General features: G+C 39.4%; 1 protein-coding gene across 24 annotated transcripts in view; it reads right to left on the reverse strand.

Moving 5' to 3' along the window:
• PTK2 (protein tyrosine kinase 2) overlaps positions 1 to 26891 on the reverse strand; it is a 349037-nt gene that overhangs the window by 268540 nt on the left and 53606 nt on the right. For 9 of the 24 annotated variants that reach the window (XM_017501707.2, XM_037728961.1, XM_037728958.1 and 6 more), the window contains exon 3: positions 8950 to 9034. The exons of the other annotated variants lie outside the window; for them this stretch is intronic. The gene's annotated coding sequence lies outside the window, so the exon portion shown is untranslated. The remainder of the gene's footprint in view (positions 1 to 8949; positions 9035 to 26891) is intronic. 24 annotated transcript variants of the gene reach the window in all.

Here is a 26891-nt window from a genome sequence, read left to right on the forward strand (position 1 = left end):
TTGACCTCGTGATCCACCCGCCTCGGCCTCCCAAAGTGCTGGGATTACAGGCTTGAGCCACCGCGCCCGGCCCCACCACCCTAAATTTAAAGGTCCATTCAGTTTATTTCAAGTATCCCAAAACCCTAAATCTGCCACATAGTATTACATTTGTGACCTTGGCATTTTTTTTAACCTCTCTCTAAACTTAGTTTCTCATCAGTTAAATGAAATTTAAAATGGTATTATTTCTCACAGTTATGATAATTAAATATTATAACCCTAATAAAGGGTTTTGAGGGCACCCAGTACATGAATAAAGGCTCCATGTCACTGTAAGTACATCATTACTGTCTGCCTCTTCTGTGCATAGGCAGTAAGTTAAGCATCAGGGATCCCAAAATAATTGGAACAGAGTCCTATCCCCTAAGGAGTTCACAATCCGTCAGAAGACAAGCACACAGATCAGAGTACTTACAAGTCTAACTTCTGGCAGATTGGTTTAATAAACCTCCAATAAATCACTTCTATGTTTAAGGCAGTTTGAGGCTTAAGTAATAGGTTTATTTGTAATACGAAAACACTGTCAACAGCCTACATGCTCAATAGAAGGGGAATGAATAAATAATGTTTGGAACATCAAAATAAATGACTATTTTAAAATGGTGTTTCTGAAAATTTTTCACTGACATTAAAAAATGCTCATTAACACAAACAAACAAATATCAAAAGAATAAGGCAGTTCCCAGTCCTAAATGGCAAGGATTTCAAGACAGACATATATTTTAAACTCCTTTGTCTTCTGCCCTATGCTTCAATATGCCACGCTCTTCCTGATTTGTCCTTACGTCTCATTATTTTGTGGCTTCTTAAGGTAAAAACATAGACAACTGAAGCTTTTTTTCCCTTTAGTTATATAAGCACTTAAAGTTATAAAGTTCCCTCTTAAGTATTCTTTCAAGCTGAATGATAAAGATTGATGTTATATTTTTACTATTCTGTTTGAAATAATTTTCTAATTTTGGAACGTTTTCTAATTTCTCTTTCAATTTTAGACTCATGTATTATTTAGAAAGGTATTTCATTTCTAAGTACTGAGGACTTTACTGGATGTTGTTTCTTTAAAATATTTGCTTTTTATGTTCATTTATTCTTTTGAACAGAAAATACACCTGCATGGTATATTTGCTTTAAGTTTAATTGGGAAAAAAAAAAGAAAAGAAAAGAAAATACAAGCTGGGAGCAGTGACTCACATCTGTAACCCCACCACTTTGGGAGGCTGAGGTGGGTGGATCACTTGAGGCCAGGAGTTTAAGACCAGCCTGAGCATCACAGTGAACTCCCATCTCCACTAAAAATACAAAAATTAGCCAAGTATGGTGGCACATGCCTGTAATCCCATCTATTCAGGAGGCTAAAGCACAAGAATTGCTTGAACCCAGGAGGTGGAGGTTGCAGTGAGCCAAGATCGTACCACTGCACGCTAGTCTGGGCGGCAGAACGAGACTATCTCCAAAAGAACGAAACCAAATAAATTTTAAAAAAAGGAAAAGAAAAGAAAATACAATTATTATTAAATACATGGTACAAAATTTAAATGGATATGTAATGAACGATAAACATACCCCCTCTTCACCCTATCTTCTTTCCATCACATTCTCTCTACATAGAATCACTCTTTCTAATTTTCGTGTAACCTTCTAGAGGTGTTCCACTCATACACAAGAAAGCATATATGCAGATGCAGTTTCTTTTGCATTACACCAATATAATGTGCTCTACATACTCTTCTATACGCGGTGGCTCACGCCTGTAATCCCAGCACTTTGGGAGGCCGAGACGGGTGGATCACGAGGTCAAGAGCTCGAGACCATCCTGGTCAACATGGTGAAACCCCGTCTCTACTAAAAATACAAAAATCAGCTGGGCATGGTGGCGCGTGCCTGTAATCCCAGCTACTCAGGAGGCTGAGGCAGGAGAATTGCCTGAACCCAGGAGGCGGAGGTTGCGGTGAGCCGAGGTCGCGCCATTGCACTCCAGCCTGGGTAACAAGAGCGAAACTCCGTCTCAAAAAAAAAAAAAAAAAATTACTTTAAAATGTATCTTCAGCCTAGGCAACATAGTGAAACCCAATCTCTTTTAATAAATAAATAAATAAATATGAAAAAACAATTAACTGGGGGTGGTGGCACATGCCTGTAGTACCAGCTACTCAGGAGGCTGAGGTGAGAGGACTGTGTGAGAGAGAAGAGGCTGAGGCTGCAGTGAGTAATGATTCTGCGACTGCACACCAATCTAGGAGACAGAACAAGATCCTGTGTTAAAAAAATTAAAAATAAAAGTATATTGTTCATCACAGATGATTTTTGCATAAATTTTTGATTCTTAAAAATACTGTAGGCCAGGCGCGAGGACTCATGCCTATAATCCCAGCACTTTGGGAGGCCAAGGCAAGAGGATCACTTGAGTCCAGGAGTCTGAGACCAGCCTAGGCAACATAGTGAGGTACTGTCTTTACAAAAAATTTTTAAAATAGTTGGTTGTAGTGGCACATATCTATAGTCCCAGCTTAAGAGGCTGAGTTGGGAGGACTGCTTGAGCCCAGAAGGTGTAATGAACCATGATTGTGCCACTGCACTCCAGCCTGGGCGACAGACTGAGACCCGGTTACAAAAAAAAAAAAAGCTGCATTAAATTATTATTTATCTCGACTACTGAGGTTTTTGGTGACTCTAGATTTTATGCCAAGACAAATGCCTTACCCTACTCCTGGCACTATCCAAATGTCCATTTCCACATTCTACTCTTTCCCACTGACCCCCTTCTCCTCAACCACATGACTCTTAGTGGTCTGTGAAACTTAGAAACATTTCTGCTCAATGCATGTTAAACATAATTACTCAATTTTTTAAGTTTCACTCTGAATAAAAGTATGTAACATTTCTTTTTTTCTTTTATTTTTGAGATAAAGTCTGTTGCTCAGGCTGCAGTGGAGTGGTGCAATCTCGGCTCACTGCAACCTTCACCTCCCAGGTTCAAGTGATTCTCGTATCTCAGCCACCCAAGTAAGCTGGGATTACAGGCGCCCACCAGCATGCCCGGCTTATTTTTCTATTTTTTAGTAGAAATGGGGTTTTAACATGTTGGCCAGGCTGGTCTCGAACACCTGACCTCAAGTGATCTGCCCACCTTGACCTCCCAAAGTGCTGGGCTTACAGGCATGAGCCACTGCTCCCAGCCTAACATTTCTTTTTTCAAGGACCAGAACTACAGTAAGCAGAACTGTCAAAGCCATATCTACTTTAACTGAAACAATTACAATGTAATTTTTTTACACTGGACTAGCAAACTCTTGAATTCATAAAATGTCTGAACTTTAAAGGAAGCAAGCCATATAAAAATTTATTAGCTAAATCAATATATTATGGATATCTGCATCTCCTATGATACAGCAGAAATAATGTATTCATTAACTCTTTTGCTGTCCAAGGATCCTAACAGCAGCAGCAACTCAAATCAGCTGCCTCATCAGAGCACACAGAAGACAAACAAGAGGGGTGTTTGGACACAGCTAACTTACTAAGATTCCTCCTTCCCTGACTTTTTAAAACAAGTATTTCTAACAATTGTAATGGGGGGTGGGGGGAAGGTGAGATTTCTGAATCCAAGACAGATCCAACGGCTGGCAACAGAAGAGCATTTCCTTTAGAAAAAAATAGAAAAGTTGCATAAAATATAAAAAACATCTTTTCAAAGGCAGCAAGAACAGGAGGGGCTAAAAAAACTTCAGCACCACAGAGGCTGAGCAGATCTACAGTTACTTTTACCTTTGGTATGTATTTACCAATTCTGAGAAAAAGGAGGAGGCTGTGCATTCACAGAAAAACTGCTGCCAAAAGACAGAAAAATCAGGCAAGGTTTTGGCAGGCTAAATCCTAGAACATTTGTATACTTACTGTATAAAAGTATATTTATTGTCAAATATTACTCAGCAACAAAAAGGAATTGGAGTACTGATACATGCAACAACATGGATGAAACTTGAAAACATTACGTCAAGTGTTAGAAGCCACAAAAGACCACATAGAGCATGATTCTATTCATATAAAATGTCCAGAAAAGGCAAATCTGTAAGAAAGTAGATTAGTGGTTTCCTTGAGATAAAGATAAGCAATAATAAAGAGTGATTGCTGGTGGGTATGGGGTTTCCACCCACCTATTTTTAGCATGAATTTTGCATGTGTTGGAAATTTCTAAAATTGATCGTGGTGACTGTACTCATTGCATGGTATGTTAATTATATCTCAATTTTTAAAAAACAGACACAAAGTCTCTACAAGTCAGTGAGTAAAGATTTTCAAGTCTTACAAGACAAAGGATAAAGTTCCTCACAAGAGGAAGAAAAGAAAAAGGAACCAATAAACATAAAATAAATCCAAAGAGCTAAAGGACAAAAGAAATTTTTTTTATTAAAAAAAAAAATACACACATATATATATCTATATATATATATAAACAAATTGTTTCTGGTATTCAGAAACAAGTTCTGGAAGATCAACCAAGAAAAAGAGAGAAATACAAATAAATAACTAAAATTCATAAAGGAACTATAGGCATTACAGAAAATAAATCACAAATCTAATAAATCACTGCTCCAAAATCTTATTTACAATTATAAGAAACTGAAAATAAACCCCTGGCTTTCCCCTAAAAACCTAATCCTGAAACAGATTTTCTCAAATCAGTAAATAGCATTGGGGTCAGTGTCATGCGCCTGCAGTCCCAGCTACTTGGGAGGCTAAGGCAGGAGGACTGCTTAAGGACAGGAGTCTGAGGCTGTCAGCATACCATGATCATGCCTGTGAATAGCCACCGTACTTTAGCAGCCTGGGCAACATAATGAGACTTTGTCTCTAAAAAACATAAATTACAAGAAAACTTTTTTAAGTAAACAGCAACTTCATTCACCTAGTTGCTAATGAAAACACCTTGACATCATCCTGGATTCCTTTTCTTTAGAACACAACTATCCCAACAAATCTTAAAATTTATGTCACGCCTCTGCTCAAGATCCTCCAGTGGCTTCCCATCTGACTCAGAACAAATGCACAAGACCTTATAATGGCCCTGAATGCTCTAAGAGATCTAAACACCTGCCCAATCTTCCTGCTAAATGGCCTCAGAATTTTTAAAAAGTAATGTTTATCAAGTCTATATTCTGCTAAGCCTCTGCTATAATAGGGATGAAATTTTCTGATCATCATTATAGACGTATTCCTATTTTCTGCATATAAAGTTCACTTCTGAAAACAACTCCATCTCTCTCTAGCAAGATGTTTTCTCTTCTACCAGTTTTTAATAATTACTTGTACTTGCCACCCTCAAGCCAGATACTGATAGTGTCTTGAATAAAATATTACCTTTTCTTAGTAACAATAACTATCCCCTTTCCCAGTTATAGTCTTAATTTGCTCAATATTTAAAATAAGTTACTTGTACGACTGGAAACTTGTGTTTCCTGGAGTTAAGACACAATTTTATTCAAATGCAGTTTCTCAACTTATAGTGTGACCTTCAACAAGGCATTCTCACCTCCGTAAGTACTATTTGTAGAAAGGGCATAAACTACATATAAGGACTTCTCCGTTTCTAAAAGTAAAACATCAGGCACTTATGTGACACCCTGTAAAACTTGACAATTCCTATAAGGAAACTATGCAGGAATACCTGTCCAGCATCATTTATTTATTTAGTAACAGCATGCCAACTTCTATGGAACCATGAATCTGTGTCATTCAAACAGTGGGGTACACGCACGTTGCACCTCTTCAATCCCCCACACTGACCTATTGAAGTACACTAGTCCATTAATATCAGTCAACAGAGGAAGAATAGAAGAATTTTCCCCAAGACAAAGCTGTAGTACAGAAAGAAGAGAGTGGAGGGAAGCACGGTAGCACATCTGAAACTGACCCAACCCCTGAAATTCCGAATTACTTAAAATGATATGTGTTTTTTCTATTTTAGCTAATATGAAGTGTGCTTCTGCCATTTGCAACCCAAAATTTCAACTAATAAAATCCATAAACGGAGTCCTACAAACTAGCAACATTCCCAATCACCCAAAAAACATGCTAAAAGGATTATTCTTCCATTCATTCTGTTAAGATTAAGTGAGCACCTACTAAATGCCAAACAGTGTTCTAGATATCATAAATACATCAATGTGTGTCAAAGACAGGGATATATGCATGTAAGACGTGCTGATAAAATTTTAACAACCAGCTCTGCAGGGACTGAAGGGGAGAAGCCCCAATCTGTGGTATCCACTGAATTCCTTAGGTCTCGTACACATGTGAAGGTATTTCTGTTGTATGTGCACATGGGAGTGGAACCACTAGATCCAAGAATGTGGGTATGTTTAATGTTTACTATGTACTGATAAACTGTCCAAAGTAGGTGTACAATTTTATGCTCTCATCAATAGTGTATGAGAGTTCCCATTGCTCTCTAATAGTCAAAAGCAAAAGTGAAACATATAGGCTTGAACTCCTGGGCTCAAGTGATCCTCCTTCCTCAGCCTTCTGAACAGCAGGGACTACGGGTGTACAATACCACGCTAAGCTAATTTTTTTAAAAACTGTGTAGAGATGAGGTCTTGCTTTGTTGCCTAGGCTGATCTTGAACCCCTGGCTTCAAGTGATCCTCCTGCATCAGCCTCCAAAAGCACTGGAATTACAGATGTGAGCTATCAATGACCACTTTATTGATAAATGCCTTTATCAATAAAGGCACTGGAGGGAAGAATCATGACACCTTATGAACTAATGATTAACCTTACTGTCCCAAAAAGGAGGATGTGAAGCCAATGGCAACTATCACTGCCCCCTAAAACTGAACCGTGGTCTAACTAAACCTCTAAAAGCCAGCTACCAAGAAACATGAATTAAATAGCATCGCATGATACAGTAAGTCAAACTGAGAATATGAGAATTTCTGTAGGGCAAATAGCTATTTCTGAGAACACCAACAAAAACTATTATTTAAAAATAAAAATGGCCAAGAGAATTGCTTGAGGCCAAGAGTTGGAGACCAGCCTGGACAACAGAGCGAGATACTGTCTCTACGAAAAATATAAAAATTAGCCAGGCATGGTGGCACACACCTGTAGTCTCAGTCACTGGGAAGCTGAGGTGAGAGGATGACTTGAGCCCAGGAGGTAGAGGTTGCAGTGAGCTAAAAATCACATCACTGCACTCCAGCCTGGGCAACAGAACCAGACTCTGCCATAAAAACAAACAAACAAAAAGAACCAACGTGTAAAAGGATTATTTTTTAAAAGAAAATTGGGAATAATTAAAACATTTAAAAATTAAATATTACCTAGTTACTAGAGAATTTTTTAAAATTACTTTTAATTTTGTGAGGCAGAGTAATGGTACTATGATTGTATTTCTTAAAAAGTTCTCATCTGTTACAGATATATACTGAACTTAGATGGGTGAAATTATATGATGTCTAGGATTAGTTTTAAAATACTCCAGCAAAAAAGTCTGGAACAGGGAACAGAATGTTACAACTGGGGCTCATTATCCTATTTTCTTTACTTCTGTAAATATTTTTAAATTTCCAAAATAAAATGATTAAAACATAAAGAATAAAACTGAAGGAAAATTCACTACATCAATTCATTTTTCTAATAAATTTGTGTAAACAATCAGCACTGCGATTACAACATTAACAAGTAACACATGATCTTAAATCAATCATCAATCAGAGGTTAGAAAAGCATTATCACAATTGTTAAATGTGTATAGCTAATTAGAACTGTAAGAGCATTAAAGAAAGGGTGAAATAGGAACGACTTCTCAACAACATATAAATGTTTACGTTATATCTGTTTGACAAACTGTCCATAAACGATACAACTAAACTGAAGGAAAAAAAGCTACCACTCTCCACCCATGAAACATTCCAGGGCCCCAGGGCATATTATAGCAGGAGCTACTGTGGAAAAGAAAAAAAATGATTCATATTAACAACTCAAGAAGGCATCAAGAATCAGGATTACAATTCACCAAAGGCAAGCACCCCCACTCCAGAGGTAAGCAACTATGCCTCAGAGTGACTTATCCTGACAGATTCTTAGACAGCATAAATAACATCTAGGCTAACATGTATCCATGGTTCTCTGGCCCCAGGATCCATCAACTGTAGACAGGTCCTCCCAGAAGAAAGTTATTAATACCTCGGCCTGATTATAAAGGGGGTTATCCTATACTGGAGACAAGGGAAGACTAGGAGGGGTTCAAAGCTGAGTCCAGTTCCAAACTGGCTTGCACAGACCTCTGAGATTCACTCTGTTATTTGAAACCAACAAAATGAAAGTTTTTTCTTAATGTGCTGTTCATGTATTCTTAATGCTCAGTATGTCCTCATTTTTAGAGCAGATAAGAGCCTCAGCAACAAAGTGAAACCCCATCTCTTCAAAAAGAAAATTTTTATAAGTTGGCTAAGCAAGGTGGCATGCACCTGTAGTCTTGGCTACTCAGGAGCCTGAGACAAGAGGATTACTTGGCTACAAGTGAGCTACCATAGTGCTACTGCCCTCCAGCATGAGCTGGAGTAAAACTCTGTCTCTAAAATTAGAAATAAAAAAAATTAAGTAGGTCAGAACCTTATAGCTTTGTGAATTCAATCTTTTTAACTAATAAAATCAATTGTGGGAAAACGAGAAGCAGGATCAATGAGCACTGTAATTTTTATACATCTACATCACCTAAAGAAGTCAAGGGAAGACAAACATGTACTGTACAGATAAATCAACATCATTCTAAATTCTTAATAATGTACTGAGTACTCACAAAGTCTACAAAGAGGTAAAAGGTAAAACAGGGAAGGAAGGGCCACTATAATAAAAGACACTTCACTAAAAGCAAAAACAACAACTTGTTGGGCCCATTTGCTACCTGGGATGCAACTGTGGGGGGGCCTTCTTGCCTCACTGCACCCGACCAATGCTGTTGTTATGTTTCAGGGGCATCTTTAGTTGACCTAAAAAGAAAAGAGAGATCAGATCTTGATCTATCTCAGAAACAATCTGTAACCAATTCAAAAACTGGACCTCCTTAACTTTCACACCTCCACCAGCAAATTACAGAACCATCTCCGAATGTGTCACAGCACATGTCACATCAGAGACTTTGGTTGCTATGAATTTTAAGCATAGCAAAGTTACAAACCGAAATACTACATAAAATTTTAAACTTAAGTCCCACAACAGCTTTAAATCTAAGAATTACCATTATCTGTAGGTCATCAGTCCAATAGGACAAAGGATATTCTAGAGAACAATATCTTTTTTTAAACTTTCTAGGAAGATAATCTTTTAGAGAAAAATACTGCTTTCAGTTAATTATATAAAGTTATTATAATGATTACTCCTCTTTTGGGATATGGCCTTTCCATGCATCTTAATAGATAATAAATTAGTTCATTCACAAACAGGAAAGCTAAACATCAAAAACAGATGTAAGGATAATTAACAGCAACAACTAAAAGCATTTGATTTCTGTTCCTAGACAAAGAAATAAGAATTATATAAATATAATATAGAAATATGGATCTCCTGTATTTCAGGTGTCATTAAAATATACACCTAATTTGCACATTTTTAAGAACATCCTTTTTTTAAAAATGAGTGATGGAGGGCAAGAAACTGCAAAAATATGTTTAAAAATTTAAATTTTCTTTTTATAATCATTATTGTATAGTTTTATACTTAATTCCTGGGGAAATTATAACTTACTTCAGCTGTGGTTGTATTTCCACATCTGATTTTCTGAAAATAAAGTTATGCTATGAATTTGTCTATATAAAATGGACTTAAATATGAGAGAACGATAGTTTATTTTTATGGGCTAAGTATATATAAAGTCTCGACATAATTACAGGTGGCTTAAAGAATACTGTAACTGGCAGCCTTGAATTACTACCTAAGAACCACCTTTGAGTACAAAAATTTGCTAGTATGTATCTCCCAAGTTTAAGAAAAGCAAATGTCATCTTAAACCTGATTTAACCTAACAAAAATAGGCAAGAAAACAAAAATAATGGGATTACTACCTAGAGGGTTTAATGTAACTACATATTCCTAGGCCCAAAATATATCAAATACGTTTATGTATTTTTAATGTGACCACAAAAGTACAACATGTATTTACTACAATGTAATCTTTACATATAGATTATGATTTAGTTGGGCATGGTGGCAGTGGCTGCACGTCTGTAGTCCCAGCTATCCGGGAGGCTGAGGCAGGAGGATCACCGGAGCCCAGGAGTTCAAGTCCAGCCCAGGCAACATAGCAATACGCCATCTCTCACAAACAAAACAAAAAGAGTGTGACCGAAATTATTTCTTCTGTTGAAAACTATACTCAGTACAATCTCATTTTTTGTATCCTCAAATTTAACTGCTCTCTACTTCATTCTAACAGTTATCTAAGATGACAACACAACCTCCTCTTCACATCTATCACAATTCATGGTACTAAATTCAGAGTTTGTCTCCTCTCATGCAAAGAGACATGATGCAAATAGAAGGCATCCCTCACTAAGTCCACTAGTGTAGGGTTGTTCTGTTTCCCTGTGCTTTCATTCTGTGTCCTGACCAAATATCAGGGTGCCTTGACTGCTCTGTGACCCAGCCAGGTCCAGGTTTTCCCCAGCAGGCATGAACCCAGTAGGGAGCCTTGAAACATTCCCAGGCACAGATAAAGGTATCTAAGTTGCTGCATGGAACACTGAAAGAAACTAGCCCTGGACCTGAGACAAATTTCTCAAACTCATAAAAACTCCACACTTTAATCCCCTTGCTACAGACATACCTAAAGAGAACACTACCACTGCATTTTTTTTGGGGGGGTGGGGGGGCTGTCACGAGGATTGTCATAATCCTCTTTAAGTTTCCCCAACGAATGCTCTAGACTGATCACCCAGCCCCATTCCAGGACAGTTTGGGGCACTCCCTTGTGGGAACTGCCCTACCGCTGATTTTGGGGCCAGCCTTCAACTCAGTGGTACAAAACAAAGTGCTTCAGCTGAGGAAACCACTCTGTACCACACCTTGGGTAAACATCTGGCAGCAGCCACAGTATGTCCTAAAATAAAAACAGCCTTCATGATTACTGTACAAATGCCATGCAAACATTTGAACAAGCTGTGTTATCCTCCTCTTCTCAATAAAATCCACTTACAAACTGACTCCGTTTCCATAATAAAAACATTTTAGGCTGGATGCAGTGGCTCACGCCCGTAATCTCAGCATTTTGGGAGGCCGAGGCAGGCAGATTGCCTGAGGTCAGGAGTTCCAGACCAGTCTGGCCAACATGGTGACACCTGGACTCTACAAAAAATACAAAAACATTAGCTGGGCGTGGTAGTGTGTACCTGTAATCCCAGCTACTCAGGAGGCAGGGGAATTGCTTGAACCAGGGAGGTGGAGGTTGCAGTGAGCCAAGATGGTGCCACTGCACTCCAATCTAGGTGAGTGAGATTCAGCTCAGGGAAAAAAAAAATTAGCTAGGTACAGTGGTGCACGCCTGTAACGTCAACTGTTCAGAAGGCTGAGGTGGCAGGATTGCTTAAGCCCAGGAGTTCAAATCCAGTCTGGGCAATATAGTAAGACCCCATTCTCAATATTTTTTTGAAAAAAGAGTATTTTTGCATCAAAAGTTACACCCTAGTTTCCTCCCTTCTTACATCTTCTTATGTGAATAAAAGTAGGGTTGGGGAAGAAAAGGTAAGGGCTGGAGGCAAACAAAGGAGGAAACATTTTCTTCAACAGTCTGAACAATCTTCCAGGTGTATACACAGTAAGCTTTATTGTCTAATGAATAAAAGTATATCCTAACCTTTAAAGCTAAAGACTTACTCTAAACATTTAAAGCCAAATTCAAAAGAACTATAAATTTTATTTTTAAATTATGTTTACTAATTCAAAATTTTTCATTCAAGAAATTGCAAAAGAATTAATGACAAACATACATAAGTGATCCAAGTTTTCCCAAACGTATCACTGCTACTGACATGTGCACTATACAAGTTCAGCTCTAACAATGATCAAGTTGCATCCACCCCCAGTCCACCAAACGATGATAGAGTTCGGATCCACAGTCTCCACACAAATCCAACAGGTAGCCTTCATCAACCCTGCAGGTCCAGGATAAAATTATCATTTTGGGTTGCACAAATCTTCCCCATTCAAATCTTACATGCCATTTCTGGCCATGTGGCCTAAAAGTCACATCTAGTCCCTCAATCTAGGTCATGTTGTCACCTATGTCATATATATGCCCAAACACCATTATTCTACCAGGATTTTTTTATTTCAAAGCTGTTGTCACCAGGAGATAAAAACTAGGTAGTATGTACACATTTATTCATTTTATGGTGAATCATTTCATATACGGTTTATATAATGGAAAATTATTTTTCCTTCTCTGGCATTAACTATTAGTGATCATCTCAATGTCGCAAATTAACAAAGAAAGATGTCTTTTAAAAAGGAAAGGCTATTACTAAAATTAACATCAGAAACTAGGGGAAGTGCCAAAAACAACTCCAAATCACCAAGTAATCATCTGAAAGATGAGTGGGGGAAAATGAACAAGAGAAAAGAACAGAGTACTGGGCCTGAGCCACTGGACTCAACTGTGTGCTGAATGAAAAAAAATAAATCCACATACTTTTTTTCTATTCACATTCACTCATCACTAGCTCCAGCTATACTTACTGTTTGTATTGACATATCCCAACATATATATCCCTGATAGGATAGGCAAGTAATAAACACAGACTTTTGCTTGAAGTTGGGATTAACAGTTACGTTCATGATGAACAATACAACATCCTTACCCTAAAATACAACAGTACACCAGGAAAGAAATGCTATTTTGCATTTGGGAGGCCAAGTCGAGAAGATTACCTGAGGTCAGAAGTTTGAGACCAGCCTGGCCAACATAGTGAAACAAAAAAATTAACCAGGTGTGGTGGCGCTACTTCGGAGACTGGGGCAGGAGACTGAGAGACAGCCTTGAAGCCAAGAGGTGGAGCTTGCAGTGAGCCAAGATAGCACCACTGCACTCCAGTCTAGGCGACAGCGTGAGACTCTTTCAGAAAGACAAGGCACAAGACGAGGACAAGAGGAGACAAGACAAATCACATGACTATACATTACAAGTGATTCCAGATAGGATCCTGAATCAAGGGAAAGAACTGATATAAAGAACATTACTTGGCAAAATATGACCATGGTCTACAGCCATGCCCCCCTGAACATACCCAATCTCAAAAGCTAAGCAGGGTGAGGCCTGGTTAGTATTGGGATTGAGAGACTGCCTGGGAATACTAGGTGCTGTAGGCTTTAAAAAAACTTTTTTAAAATATGAACATGGCAGGGCGCCATGGCTCACACCTACAATCCAAGAACTTTGGGAGGCTGAGGCAGGAGAATTGCTTGAACCAGGGAGGAAGAGGCTGCAGGGAGCTAATATCATACCACTGCACTCCAGCCTGGGCAACAAGAGCAAAATTCCTCCTCAATAAAATAAAGTAAAATATGAACATGAACTATATACCAGATAGTATCATGTGGCAATGGTAAGTTTTATAAATTTGATAATTTTAGCAACTAAAATGTGGTGTTGAACAACATCCTTGCTCCTAGCAAATACTCACTGAAATATTTTGGGGTAAAGAGCATGTCCCCAACTTACTCTCAAAGAGATTAGTAAAAAAAAAAAAAAAATACAGACACACACACACATACACACACACATACATACACACACACATATATACACACACAAACATACATATATACATATAGGTAGACAAAAAACAAGCGAGTACATGGAATTTGATGACAAAATGTTAACAACTCATTAATCTAAATGAGGGGCACAAGGAATTCGCTATATGCACCTGGTATTCCTGCATCTTTTCCATAAATAAATCTTTTTCAAAATAATCATCATTTAAAAAAAAAAAAACGGGAATGGCAAACTGGAAAAAAATGCTGGAAGGGCTTTTAGAGAAAGCGAATCTAACACAGGCTGTAACAGATACTGAGTGAAAAGGGAAAATTTATTGCATATTAAAATATTGTATATTGAAAATAACAGGTGTTCATATTGAGAATCCTGATTCATTCAGAAAAGCTGCAAGTGACTTTCATATCTTTTAGTATATTTTGTCTAAGATCTGCTAAATATCCTTTTTAAAAATACGAGAAAATAAACATGATTAAATTTTTAAAAATTTATGCTCCACCTCTAATTTGTGCTATTCTGCACATATTACTTTTTAATGAAATAGGAAGTCACATTTTTGAAGGTATTTTAATTGGCAATTAAATCCAACACGTGGGCCAGGCACAGTGGCTCCCACCTGTATTCCCAGCACTTAGGGGGGCCAATGCAGATGATCACCTGAGGCCAGAAGTTCAAGACCATCCTGGCCAACATGGGAAAATCCATCTCTACTAAAAATACAAAAATTAGCTGGGCATGGTGGTGAGCACCTGTAATCTCAGCTATCTTGGATGTTGAGGCAGGAGAATCACTTGAACCCAGAAGGGGGAAGTTGCAGTGAGCTGAGACCACATCATTGTGCTTTAGCCTGGGCAACAAGAGGGAAACTCCATCTCAAAAAAAAATTAATTGAAAAAAAAAAAATTCAACATGTAGTACAACAATCACATCCATAAATTCAACTGAAGTGAAAACAATATGAACAGCTATCCCAAGTTTATGCAATGACAAATGCACCATGAATAACTGCCACCTGGGCTACACCAGCCGGAACTGTCATCAATTATAAAAAGCATACCAGCACACTTTTAAGCCTTCAAAACCAGGGTTAACCACGGTTAAGTTAATGAACAGATTCCCAGAGAAAAATACAGGAATAGAGTGAGGCAATAAAATATAAAAAGCAGAACAATTAGTAATCTCTCTCCTGTTCCCAAACACCAATTGTCAAACACGCTACCAGTAGATATTTACTGTGTGATCAACATATAAACAGCACTCTGCAGACACTGTCATAAATAGGTCTCATCTACTGGAGACAGTAAGGCAGGCCCCAAGAACACAGAACAGCATATACATTAAATAAACAAAAAGCAACTCGGGGAAGTCCTACTGTAATGTACCTCATTCTATCACTGACTCTGTTAGTACCACACATTATAGTATATCCTGAAGATCAAAAAATGATGAACTCATCGTTTAAAATAAACTGATTTTTAAATGAAAATTAGAACATATAATTTTCTACTTTGATTCCACTCCTACTCACTGTTGTCGCTTTTAAAGCAAGAGTTTAATGGGAAAAAATGCTAAATGGCTGCTCCATAGGACATCAACAAGTACCACTAAGTAGTAATGAGCAACTCTTATTTTTTTTTTAAAAGACAAGGTCTCACTTTTGTCACTCAGGCTGGAGTGCAGTGGCATGATCTCAGCTCACTGCAGCCTCAACCTCCCAGGCTCAACCAATCCTCCCACCTCAGTCTCCCAAGTACTTGGGACTACAGGTGTGCACCACTAAGCCCAGCTAACAGTTATATTTTTTGAAGAGGCAGGGTTTAGCTATGTTGCCCAGGCTAGTCTTAAACTCATGAAGTCAAGTGATCCACAAGCCCTGGTCTCCCAAAGTGCTGGGATTACAGGTGTGAACCACCTGCCCTGGCCTCATGTGCAGTTTTAAGAAACTTAATTTATAATCGTAAAGCCTTAAGTTCAATGAAACTTACTTTCACCATTTACTGTACATATAGATATATAGATGCTTTTTTTTAGAGAGAGGGAGAGAGAGAGGCTTGCTCTGTCACCCAGGCTCACTGGAGCTTGACCACCCCCAGGCTCAAGCAATTCTACTGCCTCAGCCTCCCAAGGAGCTGGGACCACAGGCATGTGCCATCACATCTGGCTAATTTTTAAAAATTTTTGTAGATGAGGTGTTGCCAAGTTGTTCTAACTCCTGGGATCAAGCAATTATCCCACCTCACATTTCCAGTATTGGGATTACAGGCATGAACCTCTGTGGCTAGACTTACTGTGTACATTCTTATTTCTAGCAGTTTAAAACATAAATGTACCCTACCACTATAGCGCATTAACTATGCTAAAAGATTGAGCTAAAGACTGCATAGTTTCATCAATATCAGAAATAGCATTTTTATTAATTTATAAAACTAAAAAAACTATTTTTCCAGAGCTACAAGAACTTCAGCAACAATTAATACTGAGCAACAAATAATTTGACTTTTAAAACATCTTTTATTTCTGCTAATTATATGCCCTTTTTAATATACAGTCTCATTATACAAAGACAAATATAAAGCCTTTAGGCCACAAATAAATTAATTACATAAATGAACCAAGGACTCCAAGATTATCTTTTCAAAAGCAGTGTCTACACTGAAATCTACTTCACTGAAACCTACTTCACTGAAACTTTTGTGATACCTAATCCAGACAAATCAATGTTAACCTAACTGGAAAGAAAATTCAAACGAGAGAGAGAGAGAGAGAGAGAGAGAGTGTGTGTGTGTGTGTGTGTGTGTGTGTGTACATGTATGTGAGCAAGAGCATATGGATAACAGCTGTTTGCATATGACACTGTTTTCTTCTCTTTTTAAAGTTTTCTTTCTTGAGGCACAACTTGCACAGTAAAAACATCAGGTGGATGGTGATAAGGATTGGATCTGTTTCCCAGCCAAATCTCATGTTGAAATATAGTCCCCAGTGTTGGAAGTGGGGCCTGGTGGGAGATGGTTAGATCATGGGGCATATTCCTCATGAACGGCTTAGTGCCATCCCCTTGGTGATAAGTGAGTTCATGTGAGATCTGGTTGTTTAAAAGCCTACGGCACCTCCAACTGCCTCCTGCTCTATGTGACGCATCTACTCCCACTTCACCTTCCATCATGAGTAAAAGCTCTCTGACACCTCCCTGGAAGCCAGCGCCATGTTTCCTGTACAGTCTGCAGAACAGTGAGCCCATTAAATCTCTTTTCTTTATAAATTACACAGTCTCGGGTATTTCTTTATACCAACGCAAGGACAGCCTAATACAAATGGGTGCGTGTAACCACCACGACACTGAAGATACAGACTATTTCAATCACCCCAAGAAGTGCCTTCATGCTCTTTTGTATTCAATTCTCTCTTCAGCCCCAGGCAACCACTGATGTGACTTCTGTTCTTATAATTTTTCTTTACCAAAATGTTATATAAATGAAATCACAGTTTATGGAGTTCTGTGTTTTCACTTAGTAGACTGCTTTGAAGATTCACCCATTTTGTTAGGTGCATAAGCAGTTAATTCCTTTTTATTGCTGCAGACGATTCCACTGTGTAGGTATACCAAAATCTGTTTATCCATTTACCAACTGATAGACATTTGAGGTGTTTCCAGTGATTACAAGTAAAGCTGCTATAAATGGTCACACAGAGGACATTGTAAAGAAATGTTTTTATTTCTCTTGAGTAAATATTTTGACGTAGGACTTCTGGATTAGGTGGTAAGTGTATGTTCAACTTTATAAGAAACTGCCAAACTGATTTCCTTAGCAATCATAACATTTTGCGCTCCCATTAGCAAAGCAGGAGAGTATTAACTGACTCACATTCTTGTCATGTGGCACTGTCACCTTCTCTCTGGTTTTAACATCAGCCATTCTAATAGGGTTGCAGTGATATCTCATGTGGTAGTAATTTACATTTCCTAATGACTACTGCTGTGGACCATCTTTTTGTGTGCTTACTGATATGAAATGGATGAAATGTTTGTTCCAATCTTTTGGCCATTTTTTTCACTGAAATTTTTATTGAGACACCTATCCTTTTTAATCAGACAGTTTATCAAAGAAAACCTGCTAAAATGTTTGTTTCTTTTGGTAAGCCATTTGGAATTCATAAGGACTGAGTAAAAATCTGAACTGCCTACTTGTCATTCCAATTCACAACACTACGATATACGCAAAGACGGATAGAAAGAAAAAATACTCATCCCCGTCTCTTCCTTTCTCTGAAGGTAAGAATCCTACACAAAGTTGCCTGTCCACTTTCAGAATTAGGAAATCAAAATTTTCCCTGTTTTTACAAGTATTTTATGAAACTACCCTCTTCCCTCAGTAAGACCCAGCAACACAGATGACTAAGAATTGTTTGCAAGGCTTTACAGAAATACTACATCTTAACACAATTGATACATTTTAAAAGGAAGTACAATACTAGAGGGGAAAGGGTCACTGGTAATTCAGTAGGTGGCACTGTTCTTCTGTTAAATGTATGACTGCCAAATACACACTGTGGTTATGGTTAAGGGCTGAGCTTTATTCTAAGGAAATGGAGAACCTGGTACTGCCACAAGGAATCTTGGACTGCTTTCTTAACTTCCCTAAGCCCAGTTTGTCATCTATAAAATGAGAATAGTAATCAAAACTTTACTGAGCTGCTGTAAAGAATTAAATAAGATTTGAATTAACACAATGATTGACACGTGACAGCTATTACGATTTATGACTAGTTCCTTCTGTCATGACTTCTGAATCACAAATGTAAATAAAGATGGGAAAGATGTGCTCTTCACAAAACTGAGTAAAAAGCTGAAGCTTCGGATAGCAGATAACATTTGCATACAGCATACCCACTGAACATAGGGGCCTGATCATCCATGAGAAGTCCCATACATTTACACAAAAGTTATGCTAGAGTTTGCAATAAAGACTACTTATAAACACTTATAAACCTTATTTCTTAGCATTTTGCCTCAGCCTTTTTTTTTTTTTTTTTTTTTTTTTTTTTTTTTTTTTTTTTTTTTTTTTTTTTTTTTTTTTTTTTTTTTTTTGAGATGGAGTCTCGCTCTGTCGCTCAGGCTAGAGTTCAATGGCACGACCTCAGCTCACTGCAACCTCTGCCTCCCGGGTTCAAGCGATTCTCCTGTCTCAGCCTTCGGAGTAGCTGGGATTACAGGCGTGTGCCACCACACCCAGCTAATTTTTTTATTTTTAGTAGAGACGGAGTTTCATCATGTTAGTCAGGCTGGTCTCAAACTCCTGACCTCGTGACCACCCGCCTCGGCCTCCCACAGTGCTGGTATTACAGGCGTGAGCAACCGTACCAGGCCTTGCCTCAGCATTTCAAACTGAGCAATGCTTCTTTTTAAAAGAAACTAATCTCTTGGTTTTTCAGTATGTCATTATCAATGGCTTAATTTTCTCTACATAGCTATGCCATATAGACCAAAGTTATGCTTACATGCCTCAATGAGATTTTCCAACCTCTCTGCTTGCTCGCTCCCCAATTTGGCCAAACACAGAGCACCTTCTTAAATTTCCTGTTGTCATTCATCTTGTTCTTGCCTGAAAACCGAAGTGGTGCTACAGCACTCATTCCTGCACTGATGAATTGGCTTGGATAGTTAGATGCCAAGCTTATTTTTTGTGAACAATGTATAAGGATTTTTCCATAAATACATGAAATAAACAGCTTAAGGTTATCACTTGAATTTAAGTGTTCCTGATATGCCCTATGTTCAGGTTTTAGGACATTAACAATTTAGGATGCTATGGCTCATGCCTGTAATCCAAGTACTCTGGGATACCAAGAAAGGAGGATCACTTGAGGCCACGAGTTCGAAATTAGCCTGGGCAGCACAGCGAGAGCCCACCTCCACAAAAAAATTTTAAAAATTAGCCAGGCACAGTGGTGTGCACCTGTGGTCTCGGCTACTTGGGAGGCTGAGGCAGAAAGATCATTTGAACCCAGGAGTTCAAGGTTACAGTAAGCTATGATCATGCCACTGTACCACAGCCTGGGTGAGCAAGATAGGCCCTTATTTCTCAAAAACCAAAACAAAAATACATCAGTGTTTAACATCCTGAATGTCACAATTCCCATTTAAGCTTTTTTAAAGCTCTTCAGGGCAAAGTCTGTAAGTTTATATATATATATATATATGTGTGTGTGTGTGTGTGTGTGTGTGTATACATACATACATAAAATCTAACAAGGTAACACAACACAGGCAGCTTTTCAAGTCACCAAAATCATTTTTACTACCTAGAATGCCCTTCCCTCAACTACAGCTTCTCCTTTACACACTTCCCCAGGAAGAAATCATCTCCATTCCTCTGTCCTTCCCATCAGTGTTTTCAATCAGTATTTTCTAGTCATCTGTCTGACCTGTTCTCCCTTTATTTTTGCGAGTACTACAGGTTTCTCTACCTTTGTACTTTTTACAGCAGGTCTAGAGAACAACCTCTCTAGACAGAAGCAGGGACTAGGAGAAGGAAAGCTCCAGGAGGAGTATGTCTAGAAGGTGAAGACAAAATGAATACACTTGACTGCAAGGAAACTGACTTACAGAGCTGTTAGAGTGGGAAAACTTAGCCAGACCTAAGAATATTAAGCAAAAAAGGGGGACAACTGCAATTTTCAGTCCAAGAAAACAAGAAAAACAAAGCTGGGCAAGAACTGTAACCATACTACTCTAATTGGCTCAATACTGATTATGTTTAAAAGTCAAAATAATTAAAAACCAAAATAAGGAGCTCAACAAAAACTGTTCCAGAACTACATAAGGAAGATTGGGAGAGGAAAGAACACATAAGAGAGAGAAAATCCCTACCTACCATGCTAGGAATTCAGCATATAACATTTTCTAAAATTGATGCAGCAATGATTAGTACACAAATACTATTAGGAAACAAGGATGTAAATCCTAAAATCAACACCTAAAACAGATGATTTCAGTTACCTCTGGGAAGCAGATGGAGGAACAACAGGAGCCTGTGGTTTCCTGCAGGAATACATCCATCTCCTTTGTATTTAGCTCAAATTTCATTTTGCAATGGGGCTTATTATGACTACCCTATTTAGATCTCAAATTCACTCATACTATGGCATTACCTTTTCCTCACCTTCTCATACATTACAAAATGTACTTTTTTATTATTATGTTATTTTTTATTATCTGCTTCCCTACTCTATACAGACTCTGTTTGGTCTACTGATTTATCTACCTAAAGCAATTAGAACCATGCTGAGCACTTAGAAGATCAACAAACATTTCCTGAATTGTAAAGTCATAGTTTAAACCAATCTTTTACCAGTATTACCAACTCCCATTGTCCTTTCAATAAACATTAGGCCTGGAAAAAATCCATTTCATGATTCAATACAAATATTAAGATAACTTATACCAGAATATACCTGGACTGCTGAGAACACCAGACAAAAATGTCATTAACTTAAAAAATTGGTACATTCTAATTTAATTGTCACCAATCTCAGTTGAACCACAACACTCTTAGACCAGCTTCCTCTATCCCTGCTTGGCTCTCTCTCCTTCTTCATACCCCTATTTCAAACTTCCTCCACTATCATCAAATCTCCAACCCTAGCATTGCTTCTTCCACTCATTCTTAGGAGATGACCTCAAACTTTAGAGAAATACAGAGGCATTATAAAAGAACTACTTCAACTGTCCCCACATCATCTTGCTACAAACAACGTCTCAATAAATATTTGTTCAATAAATGAGGAAACAGAAGAAAAGAAAAATGTTTTGCTCAAAGTTCCACAGTTAAAAGTGGCAGCAGCAAAGTTTGAACTCAGGCTCATCTAACTCAAAAACTAGCCACACAGCAAACTAACATCACTCCACCACTGAAAATCCTTACCCTCCAAAACAACATGCCACCCCACCTCCTAAAATCCTCAGGAGTTTCAAGTTCAAGGTGGTAATGAGTTTTAGTCCTGCAAAGACTTCAATGAAACTTAAGTGCGCAAGTTTAAGAGAAAGGAAAGAGTCATCAAAAGACGAAAATTAAGCAAATATCTAGCTATTAAAGAGGAGCTAGATGTACAGTGATGTGTAAAACAGGGACAAATCTCAAGTGAATCTTGACAAGGCTTTGGGATTGGCCATGAAGTATTGGTGAAGTCTGACGTTAATAGCCAGGGGTGAAAACAGAGGGCTTAACTGACTGGTTGTGCCTACGCTAACTTGGTATTTACCCTCAGACAAAAAAATTAAAAATATTTTTAAAATCCCAAGAGGCTATTTCTCTAGAAAATAAAGCAAAGGTTTTTGGCATAGGTGTTAACATCCTTATGTAAAACTCCCCTTTGTTATTTAGGAGCCCACAGACTAAAAGCACTATGAAGCAAAGTACTTCAGTTCTGAATTCCCATTAGGGGCTAAATCTAACTCAGAAAAGTAGCTAGTCCTGCTTTCTTATACTCTTATAGACAACAAAGGATGGCCAAATATACAGGGAACACCATCTTCATGAAAAAGAAATAAATACCAACATAAACAAAGATAAAAACTGACCTTGGAACAAAGCTAAGCTGGGAAAGCTCAAGAAAACTTAAAATACACAAGTAAAATGCCTCTAAGCTCATCTGGAAATACCTGTGAATCCTTCAAACTATAATAGGTTCTCATGAAAAGGAGACTGAAAATGACAAGATGATTCCTAAAATTAAAAACAATAAACTACTTTCAGAGTTCAACCCGTGAGCAGTCCCCAGAACACTTGGTTGGAGTTGCAGATAAAATGCACATGTGAAAAGCCCAGACAACATGAAAGTAATAACAAAAACATAAAATATGAGGCAAGACAGGGGGACATGCTGGAATTGGAGGGCAAGGGTCAACATTTAGTGCAATACTATCTTTATCTTACAAAGGAATCAAGATATTGACATGAATCAATAACCCAAGCAAAGGAAAGATACTGTTAAATTATAAGAGACTTCTAAAAGAAAAGTACACATATAAACTATTTAACAATAAGTAATACAGGAAGATATATGGGGAATAACATAAATAAGTTAAAACTTTATATCCCGAATCAGAAAATCAACAGGTCATTTAAAACAGAGAAGTCACAAATGATAAAGTTTAACATACAGTACAGTCAGCCATCCATGTCACCGGGTTCCACATCCAGATTCAACCAACTATGGATCTCAAATATTTGAGGAAAAAGAGTCAATGGTTGCATCTATACTGAGCATGTACTGATGGTTTTCTTGTCATTATTCCCTAAATAATACAGTATAACAACTATTTGCAAAGAATTTACATTGTATAAGGCATTTTAAGTAATCTAGAGATGATTTAAAGTAGTTGACCCTTGAACAACATGGATATGAATGGTGCAGGTCCACTTATAGACGTACTTTTTTCAATAATAGTTACAGTGAGTGTGCCTGCCTCTCCTGCCTCCTCTTCCACCTTTGCCACCCCTGAGACAGCAAGACCAACCCCTCTTCTTCCTCTTCCTCCTCAGCCTACTCAACATGAAGACAATGAGAATGAAGATCTTTATGATGATCCACTTCCATTTAATGAATAAGTATAATATTATCTTCCTTATGATTTTCTTAATATTCTCTTTTCTCTAGCTTACTCTATTGTAAAAATACAGTATATAATATATATAACAGGCCGGAAGAGGTGGCTAACGCCTATAATCCCGGCACTTTGGGAGGCCGAGGCAGGTGGATCACGAGGTCAGGAGCTCGAGACCAGCCTGACCAACATGGTGAAAACCTGTCTCTACTAAAAATACAAAAATTAGCTGGGCATGGTGGCACACACCTGTAATCCTAGCTACTCGGGAGGCTGAGGCAGGAGAATTGCCTGAACCCGGGAGGCAGAGGTTGCAGTGAGACAAGATCATTCTACTGCACTCCAGCCTGGGTGACAAAGTAAGACTTCATCTCAAAAAAATTAATAAATACATATAACACACAAAACATATGTTAATCAACTGTTTATGTTCTCAATAAGGCTTCCAGTCTACACTATCGATAGCAGTGGCAGCCTGTCTGGAGAGGCTGCTACAAAGACACAGGCTTCAGTGGGGCCAGCAGGAGCAGGGATCAGGGAACAGGCAGGAGCCCCAGCCCTACGGAGTTGGCAGGGCAGGAGCCCCACACTCCTGGGTATAGCTGCAGCCTCCCAGACTCGGCTCCAGACCTGGGCATCCCTGTGCATTTAGGGGTCCGGGAAGGCCCCTTGCCCTCACAAGCTCTTGGCCTCCCCCCAGCATCTCATGCCCACTCCGGGGCAGACCTAAGTTGTGACTGAGCCCAGGTCTGTCACAACGTGGCCGAATGTGTGCGTGCTCAAGGCAGTACTCACACACCAGCCCCCTGCCGTCTTGGTCCCCTCCAGACTTTGGGCACTGACAAGCATGGGACGGAGGCCAACAGGCAGCTAAGGGTGCCTCAGTATGGCCGTGCAGGCACACCTAGTCACAAACAGGCTGGGTGCCATGGATGGCATGTTGATGGTGGGAGAAGGCAGAAAGGCTCCTGGGTAGAAAGGGGCAGGTACCCCATGAAATTCCACCTTCAAGCCAGGGACAGCCTTGAATTCTGGGGGGCCAGGCCACCAGTTTCAGGTAGAGTCCACGGCCTGGAGTGAGAACTTATAGTGCTTTTTCCAGGTCCACCCGTGGCCCAATCGATTATGCACTTCCACCTTCTGAGCCCACAAAAACCCCAGTCTCAGCCAGACTTACACAGATGTTAGGAATACCAGCCGCGGGAAGCAGCTACCCACTTTGGGTCTCTTCAACTCACCAGAACAACCTGCCTGTGGAAAGGCGCTACTTACCCACTGTGGATCTCCTCTCTGCTGAGGTCTGGACACTCATTGGGATGACCTGCCTATGGAAAGGAGCTACCCATTTCAGGTCTCCTGAGAGCTGTTCTATCACTCAATAAAGCTCCTCTCCACCTTGCTCACCCTCCAGTTGTCCATGTACCTCATTCTTCCTGGACACGGGATAAGAGCTCTGGACCTGCAGAATGGTGGGACTGAAAGAGCTATAACACAAACAGGGCTGAAACATGGCCTCCTGCTGGCCGTGTTGCGGACGACAAGAAGAGAAGAGATGCAGCCCTTCAGGGATCCCAAACCTAGGGGCTCCCCAAGCAAGGGCTATGACACCCTCTTTGGAGCTGTGCAGTTCCTGGCATCTCCAGTCTTCTGGGCGCCACCTCGTTCCCCTCATCCAGATGCAGGTACGCACAGCAGAAGCTGTATGCAGTACATCTGGGACAGTTGCAGCCTCGCACAGAACCGGCACATGTGTCAGTGCCTGAAGCTGCCTGCCCTGCGGCAACAGCCAGCTGTGCACAGTGGCCAGTCCCTATGCTCACAAGCCCACAGACCCCCTTGCCGCTCTGCACCTGGCTCACCTTTGGCAGGTGTGGGATCCAGGCTGGCAGTCCAAGCCAAGTGCAGCATGCCAAGCCAAGTGGGCAGAGCAAGCCCAGTGGGCATGAGCAATACTCAGGCAGAAGGTGCCACCAGCTACAGTGATTTCTGGCTGGTGACGCGATACACCCAAGGATCCTCTGACATTATTATAAGTTTGGGTTAGTCAAAAGTTACACACAAATTTTCAACTGCAAAGGGGCTGGATATCCCTCACCCCCACACTGTTCAGGGATTAAATGTTTATGGGAGGACATGCATAGGTTTTTATGCAAATATTACACCATTTTATATAAGAGACAGGTTCCATATATTTTGGTATCCCGGGAGGATCCTGGAACCAATCCCCTACAGATACGAAGGGACCACTACATATTATATTGGAGGTAACTATCAGAAATCTAAAATGAAGAATGGTTACAAAGGACAACTATGGAGAATGGAACTAAGGGTTATGGAGGCTGGGAAAATTGTTGCCTTTCATCATAATGTTATCTATTCTATCTCCTTTTTACTTATATAAATAAAAAACAGACTTTAGTTCTCCCCCGCTAACCTTAGCATAAAACATACACTCCCTAACATGGTTTAGAAACCCTTCACAATCAGGGCACTTCTTATCTTCCAGCTTCTCTTTAAACATTCTTCCTCCACAGTCATTGCTCTATCTATAGAAAGTTGCATTCAAACACCCCTTAACACCAAGCTTTGTTGCCTCTGAGCCTTTGAACATGACGTTTCTTCTGCCCATCTTCTGGACAGCAAGCCAGTGAATGCTTATTCTTCAGAGCTCCACATGGATATCATATCCCCTGGGAAGCTCTTCTTGACCAATCTGGGTTATATGGCCTTCCTATGAACACTCCCAGGGCATTTCATATATGCTTTCATCATGGCACTAACTAGCTACATTAAATATCTGTAACCTCCCTTCCCCCAAGAAAAAGAAAAAGTAGATTTCATGAGAACAAGTATCACGCCCAGTTTGATTAAATGGGAAAGTCTTAGGGCCTAGTAGAGTTCCTGGCATTCAAGACACTTAAAAAATATTTTTTTGAGTCAACACTCCCAGAACCTCAGAGTCCAATCTATCTCAGCTGTGCTCATCTGCCCTTATGATAAAAAAAGATGCTTTTATTCACAAATATGGGATTTTGTAGAAGGGTCTCAGAGAGGCCTTCCTTTCTGTCCACCATCTTCCCACACCATATTAACCCTAAAAAGTATCTCCATATATATCCCAGCAACTCAATTCCTCCCAAACTTTCCTTGCCTTGCCTAGAATTCTGGTTCTAAAATACCTCTACCCCAAATTTCTTTTTTTGAGATGGAGTCTTACTCTATCACCAGGAGTGCAGTGGCGTGATCTCGGCTCACTGCAACCTCTACCTCCCGGGTAAGAACAATTCTCCTTCCTCAGCCTCCTGAGTAGTTAGAACTACAGGTATGTGTCACCACATGCAGCTAATTTTTGATTTTTAGTAGAGACGGCGTTTCACCAAGTTGGCCAGGAAGGTCGCGATCTCCTGACCTTGTGATCCGTCCACCTCGGCCTCCCAAATGTTGGATTACAGGCGTGAGTCACCATGCCCAACCT

Source organism: Cebus imitator, unplaced genomic scaffold (genome assembly GCF_001604975.1).
Source record: "Cebus imitator isolate Cc_AM_T3 unplaced genomic scaffold, Cebus_imitator-1.0 Scaffold284, whole genome shotgun sequence".
Lineage (NCBI taxonomy): Eukaryota > Metazoa > Chordata > Mammalia > Primates > Cebidae > Cebus > Cebus imitator.